Below are 24,109 nucleotides of genomic sequence, written 5' to 3' on the forward strand. Positions count from 1 at the left end.
TCTCCCCTGAGCCTATCCATAGATGGAGAGTTAGGTTTGCTTGAAACCCCCAGCCATGGGTTACAGAGATCACTCGGGGCAGAGCCAGAACTCGGGGCTCCCAAGTCTTGGGCTAGAGCTCATTACTTAAGTCCATTCTGTCTCTCCCTGGATTTCCTCCTAAAATGCTTAAACCTCCACTCCCATTTACATCTAAAAGATGGAATAGTTTTGGAAGGACCAGATGTCTCAGAGAGCATGCTTCCAGAAGCTTCAGGATGTTTGTTCAGCAGTCATATACAAGGCAAACACGGTGGAGTGAAGCTCTTTCTATGGGCTGGTTGGAGAGGTGGGTTCCATTCTATCTGACTTTGGAAACTTTGTGGTTGAACCCCTCATGGAAGGACACATGTTTCACTCACTCTGGGCTCCAGAAAGTTTTTCCCCAGGAGTCATGCCTAAGAGCAGCTGGTTATCTGGGATGTGGAAGAGGATTCACCCCAAACCTCCTGACTGCAAAGGAGGTGGGCTCTCAGCATGGAAGGTAGCTGGGACTGACCTGGCTGCAGACCCTGCTTCTGCCTGGTGCTATTTCCAGCTGGATCCTTCAGCATTTAGAGCTGGCCCCATGCAGGAAATATGTCTTGTGTTGAAAGCTGAGGTTCTTGCTATTGTTCATTCTTATTTATGGCCTTTTATGGGATTGGTGCTCCTTTAAAGAGACCTGTTAGCTAATCCTTGTGGGCAGCTCTGTTTATTGACACATGATTTGCTCTGTGTTAGTTATGCATGAATCATGGGCATTGCTACAATCTAGAAGACCACAGAATTTTACAAGAGGTGGTGCCTTTCCTTCCATCAGGTTTCTCAAATATCCTCTTGGAACTTGTTCATCTAACCTCACTTTGGATTCATGCTTTTCACTAGGAATGGTGTATTGCTACTGGATTTTAAAAATTAAAACTATTCTGAACCTTATTGGTAAGAAATATTTGGGGGATCATTTATGTGTTAATATCAATATTAATCTAAATAAGAATAATGTTATTTATTGGTTTCCATGGGCCAGATCTATGCTAAGCACTTCCATGGACAAACTCATTTAATCCTCGTAGCTACATTGTGATATATGAATTCCCTCCAGGGTAAAACTGAGGCTTAGAGTATTTAAGGAACCTGATCAAGATTGCACAGCCGCTGAATGCCAGAGTATTATACTGGTTTGGAGAACTCAGGGGAAGAGTGTCCCATTTACCTGTTCTTTCTGAGACACATACACTCTTAGCATGTCTGCTTACCAGGAATGCAGTGTGGGTTCACAAAGATAGCACTGCTCCAGAGTCAGAAGTTCTGGATATGAGTAGCAACACTTACCCTGTCTATATTAAGTTTATTATAAAGATTGAATCCTACAATCTGCATGACTAAGGTCTTTATAATTGTAGGTTGTGATGGATTTTATAAAAGATGGCTGTTACATATAGATACATACCTGTCTCTACATGTCTATATACCACACACACACACATCCGATGTTGATAGGCTTATATCAGGTTGCTCACAGTTGGACAAGCTGTTCTTGGGATTAGGATTTCTGGACTGGAAGAGGCCTAAGAGATCACCACACTTTACAAATGAGAACTGAAAAGTTTGGTGAGAGATTTCTTTGTACTTTCCCCAGGGTCAGCAAAATGACAGTGAGGCTTACAGACTAATGACTCAAGGTTAGGCAGGGACCAAAAGAGTTGTAACATGTAAATGTAATGTTAGAAAGCTTGGATCATCTGTGGGAGGAACCCAGTCCAGATTAGGAGGGGAGTAGACTGGAACCAGAGGGACAATCACGATGGCAGGGGGAGCAAGAAGGGACAGTTTTAGGAGTCTGGACAGTGCTATCTGTAAGGCAGGGTATTCAGAAAGTTTTACACCTGAACTGACTTGATGCTGTTTCTTCTTCACGTGTCCTCACTTTTCTTTCCATAGGCAATGTGCAGTGCTTTTTGCTGTGTTCAGGGAGGCTGGCTTAAGAGCATACATTTGACATCTTACCAGGAGGCTGGATTTTGGAGTGTACTAGAAGGTATCCCCAAGGGCAAGTCAGCTTTCAAGACTAGAAGTGGTCAGGTAAAGGGCCTGCACTGAGTCCACTGAGCCTCAGGTGAAAAGATGAGGGTGAAGGGTTTGATTCCCAAAGGAGGTCAGGACGAGTTGGTCTTGAGAGAAGTGACTGCAGGAGCTAAATTCCTTACTAATCTCGCCCACGATGCTCCCACACTCCACATCAACTACCCATTCTTCCCTCTGAGGCCGAGTTGACCCCACACTCATCTTTCCCCATCTTCCTGCAAATGCCTGGTCCTGGTCCAAACTAGATGAAAGGGTACCAACAAATAATCCAAGTCCACAGCTGACAAAACAACCCACAGCACACGTCTTGTGTCCAGATGAGGACTGGGGTCAACTGTGTCATCTGTCTTTATGGAAGAGAGCATGTTATTATAGTAATTACAGTGTACTGGGCTTTACCGGGAACCAAAAATAGAGATATGTGGCTTCTAGGGACAGGCACCAACATTCCTTTGGCTTCCTTTGTTATGTGAACTTTTTTTTTTTTTTGAGAAATCTTTGCCATGATTAGAAAAAAAAAGGGGCTGCCAGAAGCTGTGCTGCCTTAGGCATTTTGGGAAGGGCAGGTGCATTTGACCTATGCCACACTCACATTGGCCCTCTTTAGGATGCTGTTCCCTGTGGTCATGTGTGATTGCAAAAGAAACAAAATAGGCAACCCCATTCTGTCTTCTACTCCAGCTTTTCGATTTCCAGGATCTTCGCATCTCTTAATGAGGAGTTGCATGCCACAACCCAGCTTGGGTGGGCCCAAGAGACCTTTTCCCTGGATAAGAAATTAGAGAGAGTTTCGTGCTGACTCTGCAACAGCATGAGAGAAAGAATTAGTATTTATTGAGCTCCTGCTATGTGCTCTTCTGCACCAGATGATTTCGCTGAACACCGCAAAATCTCTGGAAGGTAAATGAAGAATTGAAAGCTCTGGATAAAGAAGCCAAGGGTGGAGATGGAATCTGAGCCCAAGTCTGTTCATTCCAAGCCCAAGTTCTCCCTGTGTGTATCAGGATGCAATTAATCCATAGCAGAAAGGACAGACTTCTTAGTGGCCTAGCTGCCTGTGTGATATCTCTTGGGAGATACAGTGGAAGTGAAATGGGACAGGACAGGAAACATTCTTATTATTTCTGTTCTCAGGTAGGCATAATCAACTGATGTTCACAAACTCAAATGCCTTTGGCGGCCTGGTGGGATATGTAAATGTGAGTGAAGTGTGGTGCATAGAGAGTTGGGGGACAGAGCTATAATGGAACCAGGACACACACCCCATCAGAAGACATCAGCATTCACATTTTTAAAAACATTGCTGGCCAAACCAAATATGTCTATGAACCAACCAGAACCAAGGACTGCCATTTCAGGACTGCTAATTCAGATGTCCCTCTAAACATCAAAGGCATTATATAATGTTTGATTTCTTCATTTCTTTTAAAAGGAGAATTAATATATTATGTATACAAATTAAAAACTATATATGCACACATGCAAATATATGCATGTGCATGTATATATATATATACATATATATATATATATATTGAGTGGAAGGATTATGATGAATGTTACATTATTATTTATACTTTCCCTTCAAATTCCTTTTACATATTAAAAGAAAATACAGCATGTGAGAACTGAAAGCAATCTTAGCGCTTTAATCTAACTTACCCATTTTATGAAGGGACTCCGGGTGGCTCAGTCCGTTAAGCATCTGCCTTTGGTTCAGGTCATGATCCCAGAATCCTGAGATGGAGTCCCTGGTGCTCCACTTGCTTGTGTGCTCACTCTTTCTATCTCTCAAATAAATAAATACAATCTTAAAAAAAAAAAAAAAGAACATGAAGAGATGGTTCATGGGCCAAAAAAAGGAAGATATTTTATAGATAAAAACAAAACAAAACTGAGGTCCAGAGAGAAAGAGTCTTCTCAGTTTCACATAACCATTGGGAGAACCAGACCTGGGCTCCCCCGACTTCTTGTCCAGCATCCCTTTCACTACAGACTCATCCATGCACAAGCATGTGTGCTAGACAGGAGTCAAAGCATCATGAATGGAAATGCTTGTAGCAATGGTTTACACTGCTTTAAGGTCAAGTCTTGGCAGTGTGACTATATCCAGCCGGCAGAGGAGGACCAGACAGAATTTGCTTGTGAGGCCTCCTGGCTAAGTGCCGCTGTATGAGGGATTGAAGATGTGAGCCTGGTATTCTAACACAACCCCCACTTGGCTTGGGCTATTTATCTGCTGTGAGAGTCCAGGTGGGAGATATCTTAAGGAGGATATCCTTGCTCTGAGAATGGAGCAGTGGAGTCTTCTCTCTGAATGGAGCAAGAGGTTCTGAGTGGACAAGTGAAGGGAGAATTTTCTTTAAGCCAAATTGAAAACCCCACCCCCACTGGGCTAAAATTTGTCCTAACTCTAGATGAAAGGTGCTTTGAATTCCTTGGGAAAAGAATCAGAATATTAGAGCTGGAAAGAACTCTGGAGAATAACCAGTCAAATTCCTCATTACCAATGGGGAAACAGGTGCAGAAGTGGAAGGCGTGATCACACTTACAGCATGTGAGTTCTGGGAAAACAGTTTTTTCAGGGTCCTTGTCTATATAAATAATTTGAAACAATAATAAGAAATTATAAATTTAAAATAATATAATAAATGTTATAATAAATAATAATAAAATTATAAGTAGAAAATACAATAATTTTCTAATAAGTATATTATAAAATTCATGGGCCCATGTAAGGCAATTTATTGGTGACGATTTAGAATAATGAGTAGAGAAGAGGCACATATGTGTTTGTTTATTGTCCTGTCATGTGAATACTCTTTGTGGATTCTATGTATTGTGTCTTCCTTTTTTGGCCCATGAACCATCTCTTCATGTTCTTTTTTTTTTTTTTTTAAAGATTATATTTATTTATTTGAGAGATAGAAAGAGTGAGCACACAAGCAGGTGGAGCACCAGGGACTCCATCTCAGGACTCTGGGATCATGACCTGAACCAAAGGCAGATGCTTAACTGACTGAGCCACCCAGGAGTCCCTTCATGTTTTTTATTGTGAAATACACCTGGGTAATTTAATATCTCCTGCTATGAGAAAAATATAGCAACACTCATAGTGCCATGGTTCCTTGGAACCTCTTTGTATTGAAATAAAATAGATCTTCTTACCTCTGCAGTTCCCTAATGCCATCTATTTAATGCTGGCCTTACCATTATTCATGGCGCTGCATCATGTTCTGCACCACTTATGAATAATGGCGTCCAGTGACTCTTGCAAAGATTGTGACTGTGCTTCATTGATGATGACCACTGTATCAGTCAGGCACAACCAGAGAAACAGAATCAGTAGGATATGTATATATTAAGAAATTTATTGTCAGGAGTTGGTTATGCAATTGTGAGAGCTGGATAGGCAAGTCCGAACTCCATAGGGCAGGCTGTTGGGAAGGTGGGCTGAAACTCTCAGGCATGAGCTGCTGTTCACAGGCAAAGTTTCCTCTTGAAACTCTTGGAGGAGATGGCTGCAGCCAACTCTAGAGGGAGCAGAGCCTGCAGAGGGGATGGGGTAACTGCCCTGTGTGCCCACAGCAGGGGGTTCACAGAGTAAAATATCCCTGCTGCCCTCAGGAACTATAGACTGGATGTGGCACTGTGGACAGAACACAGTTGAGTGAGAGCCAACCCCGGGGTGCATGCACGGGGCTCAGGGCCAAGAGTTGATGGTGAACTATTGTAAGTTCAGGGCCCTAACCTCATCCTGTGTCTGATGTGAGAGTCACCAAATCAGCACATCAGCACCATTCTGGCAGCCCAATCTCATGCAATCCCTTAACAGAAATACCACACCAGCCAGTGGGGGCAGTCTGCTTATCAGGACAACTTCATAAGCATGAGTCCTGAAGCCCCTCAGGGCATTAAGTCAACACTATCCATTGGGATAGAAGGTCAGAGAGCATTCTAAAAGTGAGAAATGGGGATGGGGCCCACATGGATCCCAGTCTGTGGGCCTCAAGACACTCCACTGAAATAGTAGTGTTGACCCTGGCTGGTTTCAAGTACCTAAGTGTTCTTAGGAATGCCTTGAGGAAGATATTCCAATGCAAGGGGAGCAGACTGGGGGTGCCAAGGCACAGGGATTAGAGTAGGGGCTCCATTTGCCCAGATCTGAGTGTGGTGCTAGGGGAAAGAAATTGTTTAGGATCACACAGCTGGTTGTTGGCAAACCTGTGGTGTCAGTGAGGTGTGACCAAGAAAGTTGCTACTAGTAATTATTAAGGGACTGAAGCTTATAAATGCTTCACTAAAAAGTAGGACAGATGTAATTCCTATGAAACCCCATTGTTACTTGCCCTGGTATGCTTTCTTGAGAGGCAGAGAATTAAAGCTAGCCCAATGGGAATGTAATCTGGCTATCTCTGTGAGTGTTTTCTAGAGCTCGATAAGGAAGGAGTGGTCCATTGGGCATGTTAGACCAGAATGACAGTCTACAGAAGGTGCTAAGACACTAAGCCATCACTAAAGTGTAACATAATAGAGAAAGCTGCAGTTCCCAGAGTTCCTGCAGGGCTGATAGTCCATATGTGCTCCAGGAATGGAGGTATAGAAGTGATGAGGAATTCAAGGGGCAAGCAAAACACACACACAAAATCCAGAAAATGTCAAGAGTTGGTGAGGATATAGAGCGCCTGATGCTTTCAAACACTGCTGATGGGAATGTGACTTGGCACCATCTCTTTTTCTCTGCCTCTCAAGAAGGTGCCCAGCTCCCACCTGAGAGAAAAAGGACCAAGGGGACATGAGTTTCCTGGATATCTGTCTTCATAGTCTAACAAGAGAAACTTGCGGAAACCTCCATTTCATTATTTTTCTGTGTTGAACAATCTCCAATTAAACTCTGGACAGATAGAGCAGCTGGTCATTCTGGGCTTCTAAGGCTTAGTGCTTTGGCCTTCCTTGGTTACACCAAAAGCTCCACCACTAGTCCCAAGAAATGTCCTCAAAACTGATGCAAGCTCAGCAGTTAGTCAGGGAGTGGACTAACTTACAGATCTAGAATTTGCCCTAATACTGACACTGGATAGGGATTTCCCAAGGACATGAGAATGGAAAGCGTTGCAGGCAGAGAAATTAGCATGGGCAAAAGTGTGGTGTCTGGAATAGGCATGAGCTTCTCAGGAATTGTAAGTAGATTGAAATGACGAGTGAAACAGGAAGCAGAGTACATAAGGCTGGAGGGGATGGGGAAATGATCATTCATGGATGGTCTTGAATCCTACGTTAGAGAATTCTGGGTCTAGCCTCCTCTTCCCTCTGCAAGCTCATCTACAATAATGCCGTTTCCTCAGTGAAAACTCTCTCAGGTTTAAGGTATTGTCATATTGTAAAACAGTGATGGGAGACCCCTTCCTGCGGTGTTCCACACAGACCCATGCCCATTCTGGTATGCAAATCTGATTATGCTACAGCCCCATCTAAGACCTTCTGCATCTCCAGTCTAGGATTACATGTAGTTTCCTGTACCTAGCATTTGAGACCACGTATGGCTTCTTCTGGCTCACTCTCCAGCTGCATTTACCATCGCTTCTAGGTGATGGAGTTCTTGTAGAAAGCAGGACTATACTAGACACCTGGTGCTATAAAGATGAGCTAGATAAGGTGTCAGTCTAGGTGGTGGGACTGATAAGCAAACTGAGAACTCTATGTGCAGGGTATCAGAGAAGCAGGACTATTTAAGTGTTCAAGGGGTGGGAGAGACCTAGTGGTGGAAATTTAAAACATTGACTATGAGCAGAGAGAATGGAGAGACGTGGTTTTAGAGTCTTAAAGAGCCTGGCACTTAGGGTTACTAGCTGAATGCCACTTGCTCTTCTGAGGCTTGTTCTGTACTTTTTCAAATGAGGAAAAGCATTCTTGTTCTGCCCACTTCACAGGATCATTTTGTAGGATTTAGATGACAAACAGTAAACATTTTAGAAATGGAAAGCATTATGGAGGGTATGGACACATCTAGGGAGCTGGAAGTCTCTGCCTCTAGGGAATCTGACCTAAGAAGGTGGGAATCCAGTTCCACTTGTGCATAGACTCACATGGCTCTAGTTAGGCTCTGCTACCCTTTTATGCAAAATCAGCATAGAGATGGAGATATTACTAGTGGGTGCATAGTTTTGGCCCTTGACACCCAGAATGCAATTGGATGTCTCAAGGAGTGAACAGCATAGTCCATCTGAGGAGCTGGCTGGCAACCTGTTTTGTTTGTGGTCCCTCTGTCAGTTCAGGATGAAGTACCCAACATCCAGAGCCCAGTATTGATTGTGCTCATGATTTAAACATTCAGAGACTAAGGAATTGACTGCTGGATGTTTCCTGATGCTTTATGACAGGTGTGGCCCAGGGACCACTCCTCCAAGCCTGGGAGCATTATCCGCTGCTATAAAACAGTTTAATCATTTCTCATCCCTGGCATCCTCACTCGTCTACTGGCTCCTCTCTCCCTCCTCTCTTACATACTAGGGCTGCCTATTCCTAGGCTACAGCCAGGAGCGGCTCTCAGTACTGTGAGCCTTAGGCTGCCAGGGTCAGAGTCAAGAATAGGACCAATATGTAGGGAATATCTTTTAGAGTACTAACATGGTTATCTCATTACCAACTTTTCAAAATAGATATTATTGGTACCATTTCACAGATGAATGTGCTGAAGCTGAGGGTAACAATGTGGGGGACCCAAGTCTGCCTCACTTCACTGCCTACAGAAGAGGCTAGAAGGAGAAAGGGAAGGGGATAGAAAATAAGACTGCTCTTGGGACGGAATAAATTGGAGGCTGGGAACAAAGTTTCTGGGGCCCACCAGGCTGTACTCGAGGTGACACAAGATGCAGTAGGTGGGGAGGAAGGGTAAGAAGAGGAGTAGGCAGTTTTTTCCTAGGTTGCTTTGAAACAAAGGCCCCGGAGAACAGACATAAATGAGTCTACACACATCTACACCTCTTCTAAACACATATCACCTGTAGGTTGTTATGTGGCGTTCTTTCATTTCCTTGGGGTTGGCAGAGCTGGATATGTCTCTAAAATGGCTCTGGATGTATTCAGGTAACTTCAGAAAAAGAACTGATTAGACTGGATCCCACTAAGTCAGGAAGAGGGTCCAGAGCTCTGGGTCTCTGGCCCAGGGCCACCTATACCTGTCCCAGTCCTGTCATACACTGGCCCTCTTGGGCATTCCGGCAGTTTGGTCCCACTCTCTCTTAGTCTGAAGATGGTCAGATAGTCCCAGGCTCATGTGCTAAGGAGTCTTTGTGGGTAGGGGCTGGCAGGGCCCACTTACCTGGGGAAGAAAAAGAGTGGGAGAATCCCCACAGGGGTTTGGACAGGCTTTCAATAATTCTGTTGTATGGTAAGCATGAGCTTACACAGGATTCTATCTCACTTTGTTGGCTCAGATTAAACCAAGTTCATAAGCACTGCATACATGATCTTAGGCTGTAATGCCCAAGATAGACAAGACATGCTCACCAGTAACCATCTGACATTGCAGAACAGCATAAAGACTCAGAAAGAGGTCTTAACAAAAGCCTGAGGGGATCTGAGGGAGGAAGGGGATCAGTATGACATTGCTCCTTCAGTAATGCAGCAGACATTGGCCAAACTCTTACTCTTCTCTAGTTGCTGGGGAAATAGATATAAAAGACACATCCTTGTCATCAGGGAATCACAGTGTAGGCTTACACAGACACAGACCATTATCAAAGAGTTAGAAAAATTTGACAATAGATGCATGCTCAGTGGACTCTAATACCTAATCCATACGAGGAAGAAGAGGTTCCCTGGAGGGTGTGACCTCTGAATTAAGTCTTGATGGACAAAGGATGAGTAGACCCTAGTACTTGGCATGTCCTGTGAGCTACAAGCAATGGGACATGGTGTGTCTGTACAGCAGGTGTTTATGTGTTGGGGACAGAGGCTGGGTGGGGAAAGGAGATGCAACTAAGAAGTGGTCAGAACGTAGCATAGATGTATTGCGTGCACCTAGTGTTTTGAAGACTTGGAGGAGCCAGTGAAGTGGGTGGTGGATCCAACACGTGTTCTACCAGTGTTGCTCTGACTAGTGTGGGCTTGGGGGAAGGTGTCACAGTAATGCAGGCAAGAAACCATGAGGGCCTCATGAGTCATGGCTTGCAGTGGCCTCAGATTTAGAAATACAGGACTGCAGGTGACTCCAGGAGGCATTCATAGGGAGAGACCTTGTGAGCTCCAAGCCATGGCTTAGTTCCATTGCCATGTGGTCGTATCAGTCATAGTTCTTAGTTACAGGCTTCAGAAGCCAACCTTTGCTAATTGAGGCAGAAGAGAGTCTGATGAAAAGGACACTGGGTGCCTAGAAAATCAATAGAGAGACAGATGACAGAGCTGGAGGATAGCAGCCTGCAGCAACACTCAGTCACGTGGCAGAAGGGTCTGGTGAGACTTCCATTCCTGTGGCCATTGAACCCTCAGTGGCATTGCTTCCACCTCCATGCGAAAACTTGAACCTGCAGCAGAGGGAGAGAAAGAAGTCCACCATTCCTGCTTCCAGCTTCTGGGTCAAAGCCCAGCATGGGCACAGGGTTGGTGGGTCCTGGAGATGGCCTGTGCCCTGGCTGCAGAGGCTGCTGGGAATGCAAGTTTCTGTCATTGTCAGCATCTACAATGGGAGGTTGACACTGAAGATCATGAAGGCTCATAAAGTGGGGAGTTCTCCTAATACAACAGGGCTTCAGGTAATGGGAGAGCCAAATAAAATGATCAATATTCACAGTTGTAGCCTTAGTTGAGAATTGAGAAGCTGCATGCAGGGTCAGGGTGCTGACGGTAATAACGTTCTCTAATGGGTTTTGAGCAATTACTCTATGTGCTAAGTGGTATAAATGCAGAATCTCATTTAATCCTCCTGACAGATCCCCTGGCAATTACTAATATTGTACCCATTTTACAAAAAAGGCAAATGTGTTATAGACATGTCCTAGATACACAGCTAGTAGGTGGCCAAGCTGAGATTCTAGCTTAGGCAGCCTGTCTTCAGAAACCATGGTCACACTTCCATGAGTGAGGCTGGGTGAGGAACTCTAGGTATATTTCTCTAAGTTACAGCATTGTAACCCACTGTCTCTAAGTCTCGCCATTCACGGGGACAAATTATATTGCATTAATTGTTCATAGGAACTCCAGTCTTTTGCAAGCCCCATCTCAAGGTACGTCTGGGAGTCTCCAAGAACAGCTTATGTGGGCTTCTGAGTCAGAGCAAGTAAGTTATTGGTGGCCACTGTGTTGTCACCATCCCCTGCCCAGCCCAGGCTTGCTATGGGAGCTGCTGGCCATGCTGAGAAACTCCAGCTTGGGTTGCTGGGCTGCTAGTGGGCGGACACTCTCCTGCAGCCCTTCTTGGTGGCACTGGGGGTGCCCCCCAACTCTTTTCCCATCTTCCAGACTGAGCTACCTGCTGTTACTATGTCCCCCGAGTCTGCCACAACTTCCAACAAGCCAGAGACCCTCTGGGACTGCTGGTTCTCATCCAGGCAAAGTCTTTAGGAGCAGGTCTCTGCAGCTTACTGTGAGGGCAGAAGAGGATGAGCTCCTCTTGACTGCAATCTGTGATGGGGCAAGTTTGGCAAGGCTACTTGGGCCCCCAGGAGCCTCAGATTTCAGTAGGAGGCAAGTTTAATTGCTCTTACAAGCTACACTCATTCTGCCCTGGGGTCCTCACAGATGTCTGCACAGTGATGTCAGGACACCCTCCATCCCAAGGACGCAAACCACCTGGTGTGACATCCCCCTCTGCTGCTCCCCACTGAAGACCCCACCTTCCCTTTTTGATATTTGGCTCAAACCATTCTCCCACCCCAACTTCATATTCATTAACTTACTCGGTCAGCAGCAAATATTCATTGTGGACCAGTTATCTGTAAAATAAAAAGATCTATGTAGTAATAGTATCTATCCGTCTGTCTTGGTTTGGGTCTCTGGCAAGCAGAGTTAAGACAAGAGAGAGCAGGGAGAGGAGCAGGGAAGGAGGGAAGCACCAGCACCAGGGCACCTTATCAAGGTCAATGCTGCTGCAGTGGGAGCCCAGTTATGCTGGGACTTCAGAAAAGTGTGCAGCCCCCCCCCCCCCCCCGCCCAGGATTGTCCTTGTGAAGAAAAGTGGCAGGAGCACTTATTCACAGCTCCCAGCTCTGCCTGATGGAGAGCTGCCTGGAGTGGGGGCCAGGCACCAGGGGTTACCTACCCTTCCTTCAGAGGACTGAGCTAGCTTCTGCAGCTTCAGTGAGTCTGTGAGCTCAAGAGGCAAGCTGTGGCACATGCCTAGGGGCCCTGTCCCAGGAAGGAAGCTCCCCATTGCAGTTGGATTGAAATCAAGGGTGAGATGAGGGGCCATGATGTGGGACCCAAAACATAAGCTATGCTTCCCCATGAGGTTGTTATGATTAAGTGAGTTAATTTATGTAAAATACCTAGAATAATACCCGCTCCTATAAGGTTATGTTATAATGACTGCAACATACCTGGTGCTTCTCTAGGCCTTGTGGGTATGTCCTCATGGGACTTACCTTCAGTTCACAAAACATGCCTTGTTTATGTGTCAGAACTCTGATTACTGACATTGTTCAAGTCTTTTGCCAGGAGGTTCTTGGGCCCCATGTCAATGGGTTGTTTGGGGATGGGCAGGTGACATGGCTCTGTCCACCTGTTAATCTTGTTTGTATCTCTGTTCCACTGTGTGCCCTGTGCTCAGGATCCAAACAAAGGTTTGAGAGCTAAGGTTTGAGTCCCAGATGTGAAACAATCAAACCTATGTTGTCCACTTTCTGAATTATACCCTGCTGGGAAGAGAAGACTGCTGGAGACCACAGTCACTTAGCTTTTTAATAATTGCTGTATAAGAGATTGTAGCATGTTCAAAAACACACCTTCTAGATATGCTACTAAGTGGTTCAGAGAAAAGAAACCACTCTGCTATCCCCTGAGGCCTGACATTCCCTCACTAATCTGATGACCTAATCCTTTCACATGGGGGAGGACCAGAGCCTCTGTGTCCAGGCAATGAGTGCACCTTTCCACTGGAGACTTTGGAGGTAAGTCCAGCTCAGCCATTGTTTATCTGTCCAGGCCAGCTGACCTGCCTATGCCAGTGCCAAATAGGAATGTCTGGTCCTCCTACTCCCGCCTTGTTCCTAGCCTAAGCCTTGACCATGCTGTGCCCATACCTGTCTCTAAGATGTGACACTTGATATGGCTCTTTGAGGACCACCTTGGCCATCTTCTTGCTGGCTGGATCCTGGGGTTCGAACAGTCTCTAGCTTCACAGGGGATCACCTCAACTCAACTCTATGATATATAACATAAGTGGTCATAGGACTCTAGCCTAGCCCAGGCACTGGGGGCCTGGGGCTTTCTCTAGCCCCACCTGGGCTCTCACAAATGGGTACTGGTGAGGTCTCACGTAGGATGAGAGCCAGAATTCACTTACTTTTTGAAATGTTAATGTATTGGTATGAAAACATGCCTCTATTTTTCCTTAATGCCTTAGCCACAATCTCAAGATCCAAAAAGCTCTGAAAACCAGAATTTAGTTGTAATCCAAAAAGCAGCAAAATTGGATCTGACTTATCTCATTTGCCAGAAATATCTGACCTGCACTAAGGGGAGGCTATTTATAGCCTTTATTGATCTCTCTTGGTGTGAATATGCATACACGTTGCTGCAAAAATATTAATGCCATTGAGTAGGAGAGGTCCCAAAGCCCACTGGGGGTGTTGTATAAGATGTGGGATGTGCACCAAATCCACCTTTCTAAAATACATTCTACATTCTGAAATGCAGTTGGCCCCCAAGGTTTGGGACAAGAGACTGAGGCCTCTGTCAGGATTGTCCCAGGTAAGGCTATGCCCTGGGAGAGGTGATCATGCAGGGAACAGGGTTAGCTGTAGCCTGAGTTAAATATCACTAGGTTCTTTGGTATAATTACAGTGCCAGGACTTCTGAAGGACAGTTATACTGACAGCCCCTCCATTAAAAGATAAGAAAAACATGCTTTCTGTAATCTACACCCATTAGCTCAGCATCCCCTTCAATGGCTGAAACCCCCTCAGAATGACCAGGGCCTTTTGTAGATAATATTTTGGGGTCTTTGTCTTTCCTTGTTCCCCTTTTCTTTGGACCATCTCTGAACTTTCCCTCTATTTGTTTTTGTTTGTAAGAGAGCAGCTCCCCTAAATTACATGATGATAAAGCTCCTTAGGTAATCAAAGAGAAATTGCAAGCCTGAATTAAAATGAGAGGTCACCTTGCTCTGCTTGTAGTTCTGCTTCTACTAAGAATGTGATTCTGGGGACAAGAAGGAGGAGGAGCCAATGCATGTGAAGGATCTACTAGGTAGTGGGCACTTCCACTTGGAGTGGGCAGAGAGGATGTTTGGGACACAAACTTGGTGTCTCTCCTCCAGATCGTTTAGTCCCCTCATGTCTGGGCTACAAAGGGAGACAGGATGTAGGTTTAACTGGAAGTCTTAGCTCGTGTTCCTTCAAAAGCAGACCCTAAGATGAGGATTCTGGAAGGTGAGGGGATTCTGGGGAGGTAGGGAGGTGGAGAAGTGAGCCAGGGGGTGCCTGGAGTTTAAACATATGGGGAAATCTGGGAAACACTGTAGAACACACACCTCAGGGTTATTTGTCCCCCTCCCCCTCCCCCTACTCCAGGTGTGCAGGAGCTGAGGTATTTCTACAACATCTCAGAGAATCATGGGTTGAGGATTTCTGGGGCCTCGGATGATAATGCCCTGGCACTTCTGGCCTGCTTTCTGGGGGACAAAGCAGCTTTTCCAGGTTCTGGATAAAGGCCTCAAGCTCAGAGATATAAACACTTGGGTTTGAAGTTGGTTGTTGCATACTGTAATAATAAAGTCCAAGGAATACTGACAGGGCACTGACCACCTCTGCTACAATTCTTTTCACTAAAAATTTAAAGGAATTTTTGTACCACTTTATCAGATTTACAGAAGAGGGGAAAGTTATTGCCCCATTTTGATGGGACAGCCAGCAGAGCACGGAGGAGGAGTAACGATATTTGGTGGGAGGGTCATTTGTGCCCAGTGATTGGTTAAGTAAAGGGTATGTGGTCCTTTCATGGCCAGTAAGACACAAAGGAAAGCCTGTGTGAGGTGGAAGAGGAAGTGTGCCAGGAAGGTTTACGGTCTCCTAAGGAGACTCAGAGAGTTCCTGTGGACTTTGCCATGAGTGCCTGGTATGGCTGTGTCATCTTGCTATCATCCACAAGACAGGCCAGCATCAAAGATGGTTGAGTGGTAGAATGGAAAATTCCTAGGTCTCTAAGGACTGTATCACCTGGCTGCTGATCTGTATCTACCTTCAGATTATATTGCCTCTGGACTTGCTTATTGTTGAAGACAACTGTGCATTGGAATTCTCTGTTCTTTATACCCAAAAGCACCTAACTGATACAGTTAGGGTCATGTCCTTGAGACAAAAGCACCCACTAAGATAAGAAATAAGGGAAGAGCACATAATGGGCAGTGGGAGGCTTGACACTTTTAATAGGTTGGTGTGAAACACACCTTGTACTCCACCTGGAACATCCCCAAGAATCTGTATTAATTAACTAACTCTCTGAGCTTGTATCAGGCACCTGCCACATGGACGGTACAGGACAGGACTTTCTGGGAATAAAGGAGTCATATAAAGCACCGTCCTTGTCTTCAAGCATCATAAAATTTAGTTGGTGGAGACAAGACTAGAAATAAAACAAAATAAATGGTTTAGAGAAGGACATGATCAGTGCATGCTAGAGTAGCTAAAGCTTTGCGGAGATGGGGAGAGCTGAGCTGGGTCTTAATCAGGAAGAAGAACGAAGGTGAGGACCCTAACAGCAATGTGCTCCAGGTTACACTGCTGGAAAATAGCAGGGCTGAGGTCCAAACCCGGGATGTGACTCCTTCCAACACCTGAGCCAGTAACTACTATAGTCATCCTCCCAAGATGGATATGTAAGCCTGGAATGCTGGTTTACTAATGCATGATGAGAAACAGAACTGGCCAGCATTATAATCCAAAGTTTGGGAAGCTAAGTTATATTCAGAAGGTCCCTGAGGGAGCCTGAAGCAGATCAACACACAGGACACCCCTGACACCCAGATGGGGCCAAGTGTCTGCAAGGGCTGGGCCTTGTCTCCCTGGCTAGCTATAATAGGAGAATGCCAAGTCTCAGGGCTCCTGTTTCAATGCCAGGCTGTTTATACAGTCCTTTTCCAGACAAGGTCAAACTCAACTGGTCAGGTCTATTCAATGGTGGACTAGTAAATGCTTTTTCTCAAATAAAAACAAAACAAAACAAAAACAACAAAAACAAAACATAACAAAAGAAACCCTGATTTCATAGTATTTGCTAAGTTCCATGGTGTAAATCCACCCACCAAGACCGATTTCAAGCTACCAGTGGGAAGAGGTGTGTACAGCGGTGCAAAGAACAGGTGTGAGCAGGCCTGGCACTCTGCTGTGATAAGGTCCCAATACCCTAAGGGAATTATGTGGTGTCCCCAGACTTCTCCGTAACACATTTACCAAATTAGTCACAACCATCGTATGTGAAACTTTTCAGTTTAATTCTTGGGGAAAAGCCTCATTTCCAAGTTCTTGGAGAACATTTTATTTTTACCCCCATACACTACCAACTAATACAGGCGTAAGGTGGCCATTAAGTGACTGGAAACTTGATGGGCTCAAGACACCCAAGATAGATTTCCTTTTCATGTTGACAAGTCAAGTTCTATTGGAAAAAAAATTGTAAAGAGTGGGGAATGGGGTCTGTAGTGGACTAATACCATGGGTAGCAATAGCAACATTAGTACAGAAGAAGCTTCTGGAATCCCCGTCCCCCACTCCACTTCACTTTGCTGTTCTGCCCAATATAAAATGACAGGAAAAAAAAAAAAAAAAATCCACCTCTGTTGCTTAGTAACAGCCCAGGATGCAGGGGGAGACCAGTCAATACAATTCTGAATTAAGGCAACAACAACCCACAAAAAAATCCATCTTGAGGATTTATAGGAAAACCAAAGCATACTTACAGTCTCATTGTTGGTGGGGAAGTCCTATTAGCTCTGGTATTGGACTATTTAAGGTGAAATATCTGGGATATGGATGTTTTTTTCTGGGAAGAATAATCTACTCTAAGGCCTTCAAAATCAATAGGCCACTTTGAAGGCTGACTTAAGCCATTATTGGTAATGTTTTGGTTGTGTTTGCAAATCAATTCAGCAAAAAATAAGACCATTTAGTAGTTCTCATGGAGGCACTATCTGTCAATCTTGCAAAGAAGCCTCACCAAGCCACTGAAAGTGCCAGCACCTCCCAAGGGCCGTGGGGAGCCTGTAGGGAGACCGAAAGCTGAAACCAGCATGAAGGATTGAGGGTAAATCTTCTAGAGTGGCCAACTGTCCCAGGTCACTTGGGACTCAAGGGTTTCCTGAGGTGCTGGACTTTTACCACTAACACCAGGATAGTTCTGGACAAACTGGGATGGTTGGTCACCCTAGATCCGTAGTTCTCAACTGGGGGTAATTTTGCTCCCAAGGTGGAGGTGACTTTGCCCCCCAAAATGAATATTTTTGGTATAAGTATGTCCCAAATATAATAAACCGATCCCTTGCTTATCTGAAATTCAAATTTAACTAGGCATCTTTTTAATTTTTTATCTTCTAAATCTGGCAAACCTACTCCCAGAGGACACCTGGAAATGATTGGAGGCATTTTGGGTTGTTCTAACCACAACCTGTGTGTCAGGGGGGCAGTGCTCCTAGACTTTAGTGGGTAGAGACCAGGGATGTTGCTAAACTTTCTACACGACACACCACAGCCTCCCCCCTCCCCCCGCCACAAAGAAGTATCTGGCCCCAGATGTGAGCAGTGCAGAGGTGGAGAGAATTTACCCTAGATCTCACGTAAGCAAATGGGGCAACCACAGAGCTCCATCTTCCTTGGGAGAATATCAGAGGATGGACATGGGCTTCTCTGCTTCACACACACACACACACACACACACACACACAAAGATGTAATACACATGCCTTACCCTTAATGCTATCAGTCACCTAGAGTCAAACAGCCATTAGAGCTTAAGAAATAACTAGCAAAAGGCTTTCCTCTTGCAAGGCTGCCTTCCACACTCAGGGAGAGCAAGGCAAGGTGTACCAGGGAACAATAATGCAGAGAAAAGCTGAATCACTGTGGTCTGCAGGGTGCTTCCATCTCCCCAGACTTTTGTGGTGACATTTACTTGCACTCCTGAAGCTTGTTCTTGGCTTTGAAAACAGAGCTTCAGAATGTCTTCATTGTTTCACACACACCGGTACTGGCCGCGCCTGGAGTTTTCCTGAAGGAAACTGTAGCAGCAGGAATTTTGTGTAATGCTATAATAAGGGGGCTTTATCCTTTCAAAAATACATCCTTTCTCCTTGTTACCAGCTCTCCCACAGCCCTCTGAAAAATGCAGCTCAGAAGTTACTGAGGCGTTTTTATGTTTTTCCTGTTTCTCTCTAGTTCATATCAAGTGACAGAGGACAACTATTCTGAAGTTCACACTCAGGCACACTAGCTCAATTCAATACGGGAGTGAATCTTTGAATCCAAGTGTCAATTCTGTACCCATTTCCCTATTATTTAAGAAATTAAATGTAAGGGCACCTGGGTGGCTCAGTTGGTTGGGCAGCTGCCTTTGGCTCAGGTCATGATCTTGGAGTCCCAGGATCGAGTCCCGAGTCGGGCTCCCTGCTCAGCAGGGAGTCTGCTTCTCCCTCCGACCCTCCCCCCTCATGTTCTCTCTCGCAAATAAATAAATAAAATCTTTTAAAAAATTAAATGTAAAAAAATGGCATCTGCTTAAAGGAATTGGTGAATTTGACTATTGTAGGTACTCATATATATGGAATTCATGTTTAATGGGGACATTCAGTTGGGGAGGATGAAGGGGTTCTGGGCATGGTGATGGCTGCACATTGGTGTGAATATATTTAATGCCACGGAGCTGTACACTTAAAAATGGTTAAAATGGGGGGTGCCTGGGTAGCTCAGTTGTTAAGCATCTGCCTTCGGCTCAGGTCATGATCCCGGCGTCCTGGGATCAAGCCCCACATCGGGCTCCCTGCTCGGCGGGAAGCCTGCTTCTCCCTCTCCCACTCCCCCTGCTTGTGTTCCCTCTCTCGCTGTCTCTCTCTCTGTCAAATAAATAAATAAAATCTTTAAAAAAATGGTTAAAATGGTATATTTTGTGTTAGGTATATTTAACCATAGTAAAACAAAACAAAACAAAACAAGGGACTGGTGGAATGATATTCATCCAGGTGTATAGTAAGTGTTCAGTAAATGTTTACTGATTGATTACTTACCTCAGGTTGATCTGGATCTGTTTGCATATTTCCCCCAATACACTTGTCAACTGCCTCGTTATCCTGCATTGTTGTTCTCAGAGGGATGTGAGCATTGCCTGTGCCCTCTGCTTTCTATTCTTCACTCCAGCAATTACTTGAAGATAAGAATATGTTTTCTGTTTGGAAGTTACTCTTCATCTTCCAAAGTCAGATCCTGTTAAGTCTTCGTCTCCTCCAAGTATGTATGTGATACTTGGGGACCTCTTGTCTTTCCCCAGAGTGTGGGTAAGGCCTATGCCATTCCAGTATGAATTTGGGAGCACTGATCCATCACAAGACTAAGTCTACATCAGCTGACAGTCCAGTGTGGTAACACTGTTCCATACAGATGATCCTAAAAGGAACTCATTTTTTTTTTAAAGATTTATTTATTTATGAGAGAGAGAGAAAGAAAGAGCGAGTGCATGAGTGGGGTAAGGGGCAGAGGTAGAGGAAGAAGGAGAGAGAGAGAATCCTCAAGCAGACTCCCCGCTGATTGCGGAGCCTGACGCAGGGCTTGATCCCACGACCCTGAGATCATGACCAGATCATGACCAAAGTCAAGAGTCTGATGCTTAACTGAATGAGCAACCCAGGCGCCCCACTAAAAGGAAATCTTATATTCACAAAATGTATGCTCTCCATTCCACTGTACCTCCCGGGAAGTAGGCAGAACTGGGAATTCTCTTCCCTGTTTTACACGGGAGGAGATGGAGACCTGGGAACATAAAATATCTGTCCCACGATCATATCCTGAGTCAGTGCAGAGCTCATGTTCTCTCTCTGGCCAGCACTTCCTTCTCTATTTCAGGCTTTTCAAGGGAAGAGGGGCTTCTCAGGGACACTGAGCTTAGTTCTCTCTTTCATACGTGACTCTAGATCTCTGCAAAGTGTTTGACCATCAAGTAGAGAGGGGGAAAACCTGGTGTCTGACCAGTCTCCGCACCCAACACACACACAAGCACACACACATACATGAACACACACACATATATACAAACACACACGAACACACATGCACATATGCAAATGCACACATATACATAACATGCGTACACACATACATGAACACACACACACACACAGAGAAGCAGACAATGGCCCCAAACTGGAATGCAAGCTGTGTTGGTGACTTTCTGGGTTCTCTCAGGACTTGCTGGTAAAGCTCTGTGTGTGTGTGTGTGTGTGTGTGTGTGTCAGGGGCTGTTTCAGAGGCAATGCCATGCCAGCCAACTACACAGGATTTGAAGTAATTTCTGCTCAGCTGTTGGCTGGCATCCCTCCCATCACTGCCCCATACCTACTGAAGCAGTCTTTTCTAAACCTGAATTTAACCATGTTGCTGTCTCTCAGGAACCTGCTTTATCACCTTCAGGGTGCAGCTCAGGCCTGAAGCCAGCATGAAGACCTGGCCAGGTGCCCACTGCTTGCCAGCAGGCCAAGGCAGTTCTGACCCAGTGCTCCCCTGCTCCCCAGCCACTGGAGCGACCCGCCCCTCCCCTCCCTGGGGCCTCTGACCCTTGGATCATTCTCTCTGCACCAGCCTCTCCCTCACCTTCCCCCTTGAGAATGAACCTGGCCGTCTTGCCTCCAGGACTGTCCTGACTCCTCCTGTCTTTAAGGTCATCTCATTGTCCATTTTGGTGGTCTGCTCACTTCCATTTCTCCTCAATGGGCCCAAGCACTGGAGGATGAGGACAGCGTGCAAGTCCCCTCTGACTCCCCAGTTCCTAGCCTGGGCCAGGCCCCAGTAGGCACCCTAGCAAGCTTACTGAATAAACCAAAGAATGAATGGATGGCTTGGAGCTCTGAAGGCATCTTTCTACAGAAACAATGTTGAAAATGTGTTCCCAGTAGGCCACTGACCAGAGCTGACCTCTGACCCCTGTGAGACTACAACAGACTGGTTCTTTTACCCTCACGGAGAGGCATTAGCAAGGTTGGGGCCTTGACCTCAGCTCCAGGGGCAGACTTGATTGGGTGGAAAGTCATTCCAATGACCTGGCCTGTGATTGGCTTAGGGCCGATGGGCACCCCATTTTGGGCCAATGAAACTCAAGGAGGGAGTGGCTGGAGGTGCTGAGAAAGTTCTCAGAGGAGGCTGATGGCCAGTGGCCTCTGACAGCCATCTTGAGAACAGAGAGGATGTAGGTATAAGATGAAGCTGGCTCCATAGAGGGCAGAGAGGAAAGGCAGAGAGAGCTTGGGGCCCTGGGGAACTACCGGATCAAGCCCTCAAGTTGTCTGTCCACTTCTGACTTCCAGTACATGCACTAGCGAGAATTCTGCTTCTGGAAGCTCCAATAAGCTGAGTTTTCCTGCAGCTGGAAGCAAGGCTGATCTCTGTAAGCTGAAGAAACATAAGCTTTATGTTTATTAAGGTTGTTTTACTTACACACGCCTCTTCCAAGGCCGGGGGAGGACCTCACAAAGTGCTTGCGGGTGACATGTTTTTGTAAAATTTGCAAAGGCATGATAGTTCAACCACCGTCCATCAGAACATACCTCTTTGCGCACCCGCGTCCCCTACACTGCCCGGGGGTGGGGTGCAGTTGAGACAGCCAAAGGCAGTTTGAGGATACAGCCCAGGGAGATAGGAGTCGGTCGCTCATGCTGTTGGGTGTAGAAGGGCAGGGTTCATGGTCACTTTGGGGTTTAGCTTAAGTCATGCTGGATCATCGGGAATGACTTCCAAGAATTCTCTTATCACCCATAGAGCTGACTCACCAGGGGCACCGAATCTCAAAGGTGCAGGGCCTCAGATGGTCACACGTGTGAAACACGGACCACAGTACACAGCCCAGAACCACGTGGAGGGTGGAGGAGGAAGAAGATGTGAAATGTAGTCTGAGGAAACTCCTTCCACTTGCCAGATATGTGTAAGTGTGAGTGAGTGACTCAGTTATCTGCAATGCCTCATCAAAACAGTTCTCTCCATCAAATGTGGTGGCATCAACCTACCAGGAGGCCACTCTGGTGACAGTGTGGGTGACAGACTCATGAATGAGCGCCTCTGACTCAGAGCATAAAGATGAGCCATTGCATAAGAAAATTGAAGGGGGCGCCTGGGTGGCTCAGTCGGTTAAGCATCTGCCTTGGGCTCAGGTCATGATCTCAGGGTCCTGGCGGGGAGTCTGCTTCTCTCTCTGCCTCTGCCTCCACCCTCCCACCTGTGAGCATGCGCTCTCTCTCTCTCTCAATCTCTCTTAAATAAATAAATAAATAAATAAATAAATAATAAAATATTTAAAAAACAACCCCTCCCTTCCCAAAAGAAAACTTGAGACGCCCTGGAAGAATTTCCAGCTTAGAAAAGATTCCCCAAGAGGGGCCTCCGTCGGCCGCTTCTGGCAAGTGACAGAGCCGCGGAGCACAAAATCGGAACTTTTAGAAGTCTGCTCCGCTGAGGGACGTCACTCTGGTGGCGAAGTGGGGGGTGGAACCCTTGCAGGACAGTGTGGTCTCAGGACCCTCGGGGTCACAGAAAGACCGGGGGTGCCTGAGTGCGGCAGAGCTCCCAGGTATCGGAGCAGGGAAGCCGGCTGCAGAGACGGAGCCCAGGCGCGGGCTCTCAGCTCGGGGTTGCTATAAACCGTGATCCGCGGCACAGTCGGGCCACTGCTCCTCCAGCAGGGACCCAACAAGCGGCAGATCCGGGGAGACTCACCTTCCTCCCCCAGGAGGAGCGGTGCGGAAGCGCACCGCGGGGATCTGCTGGGTTTGGAGACTCCACACGGGGTCGGGTGCCAGAGATAGAAACGCGCGGTCACAGGCCGGGTGAGCATGGAGTGCGGCCGGAGACCGGGGAGACGGGAGTGACTGACTGCTTTTCTCTGGGGGCTCGCTGAGGAGCGGGACCCCGAGTTCTCGGCTCCGCCGGGGCGGAGACTGGGAGGCCGCCATTTTCACTCTCCGCCTCCAAAGCTGTACGGAGAGCTTGCAGGGAACAAAAGCTCCCGAGGGCAAACCCGAGCAGATTACTCAGCCTGGACCGGCAAGGGCGGGGCAATTTTGCCTCCGGCAAAGACATTTGGGAACCACGGCAACAGGCCCCTCCCCCAGAAGATCAGCGAAAACAGCCAGCCAAGACCAAGTTTACCGATCAGTGAGAACGGCAGAACTCCAGCGCTAGGGGAATACTGCACATAGAATTCATGGCTTTTTTACCATGATTCTTTAGTCTTTCAAAGTTAATTATTTTTTTTAACTGTCTTTTTTTCTTTTTTCCTTTTTTCTTTTTTTTTGAATTTTTCTTTTTCCCTTTTTCAACCAACATCTTATCAATCCCTTTTTTAAAAAAAAAACATTTTTATTTTTCATTTTTAAAGTCATATTCTATCCCTTCATAGTAGTTACCCGTATTTTTGGCATATATATATAAGTTGTTCTCTCTTTAAAATCTTGAGATAGTTTCTTCTAACAGATCAAAATATACTCTAAATCTCTAGTGTATGGTTTTTTTCTACTCCCCTGCCTGATCACATTCTCTCCCTTTTTTCTTTCTTCCTTTTTTTTTTTTTTTAATCCTCTTCTTTCTTTTTTCAAACAACTTAT

This window comes from Phoca vitulina, unplaced genomic scaffold, assembly GCF_004348235.1.
Source record: "Phoca vitulina isolate PV1807 unplaced genomic scaffold, GSC_HSeal_1.0 scaffold10, whole genome shotgun sequence".
Lineage (NCBI taxonomy): Eukaryota > Metazoa > Chordata > Mammalia > Carnivora > Phocidae > Phoca > Phoca vitulina.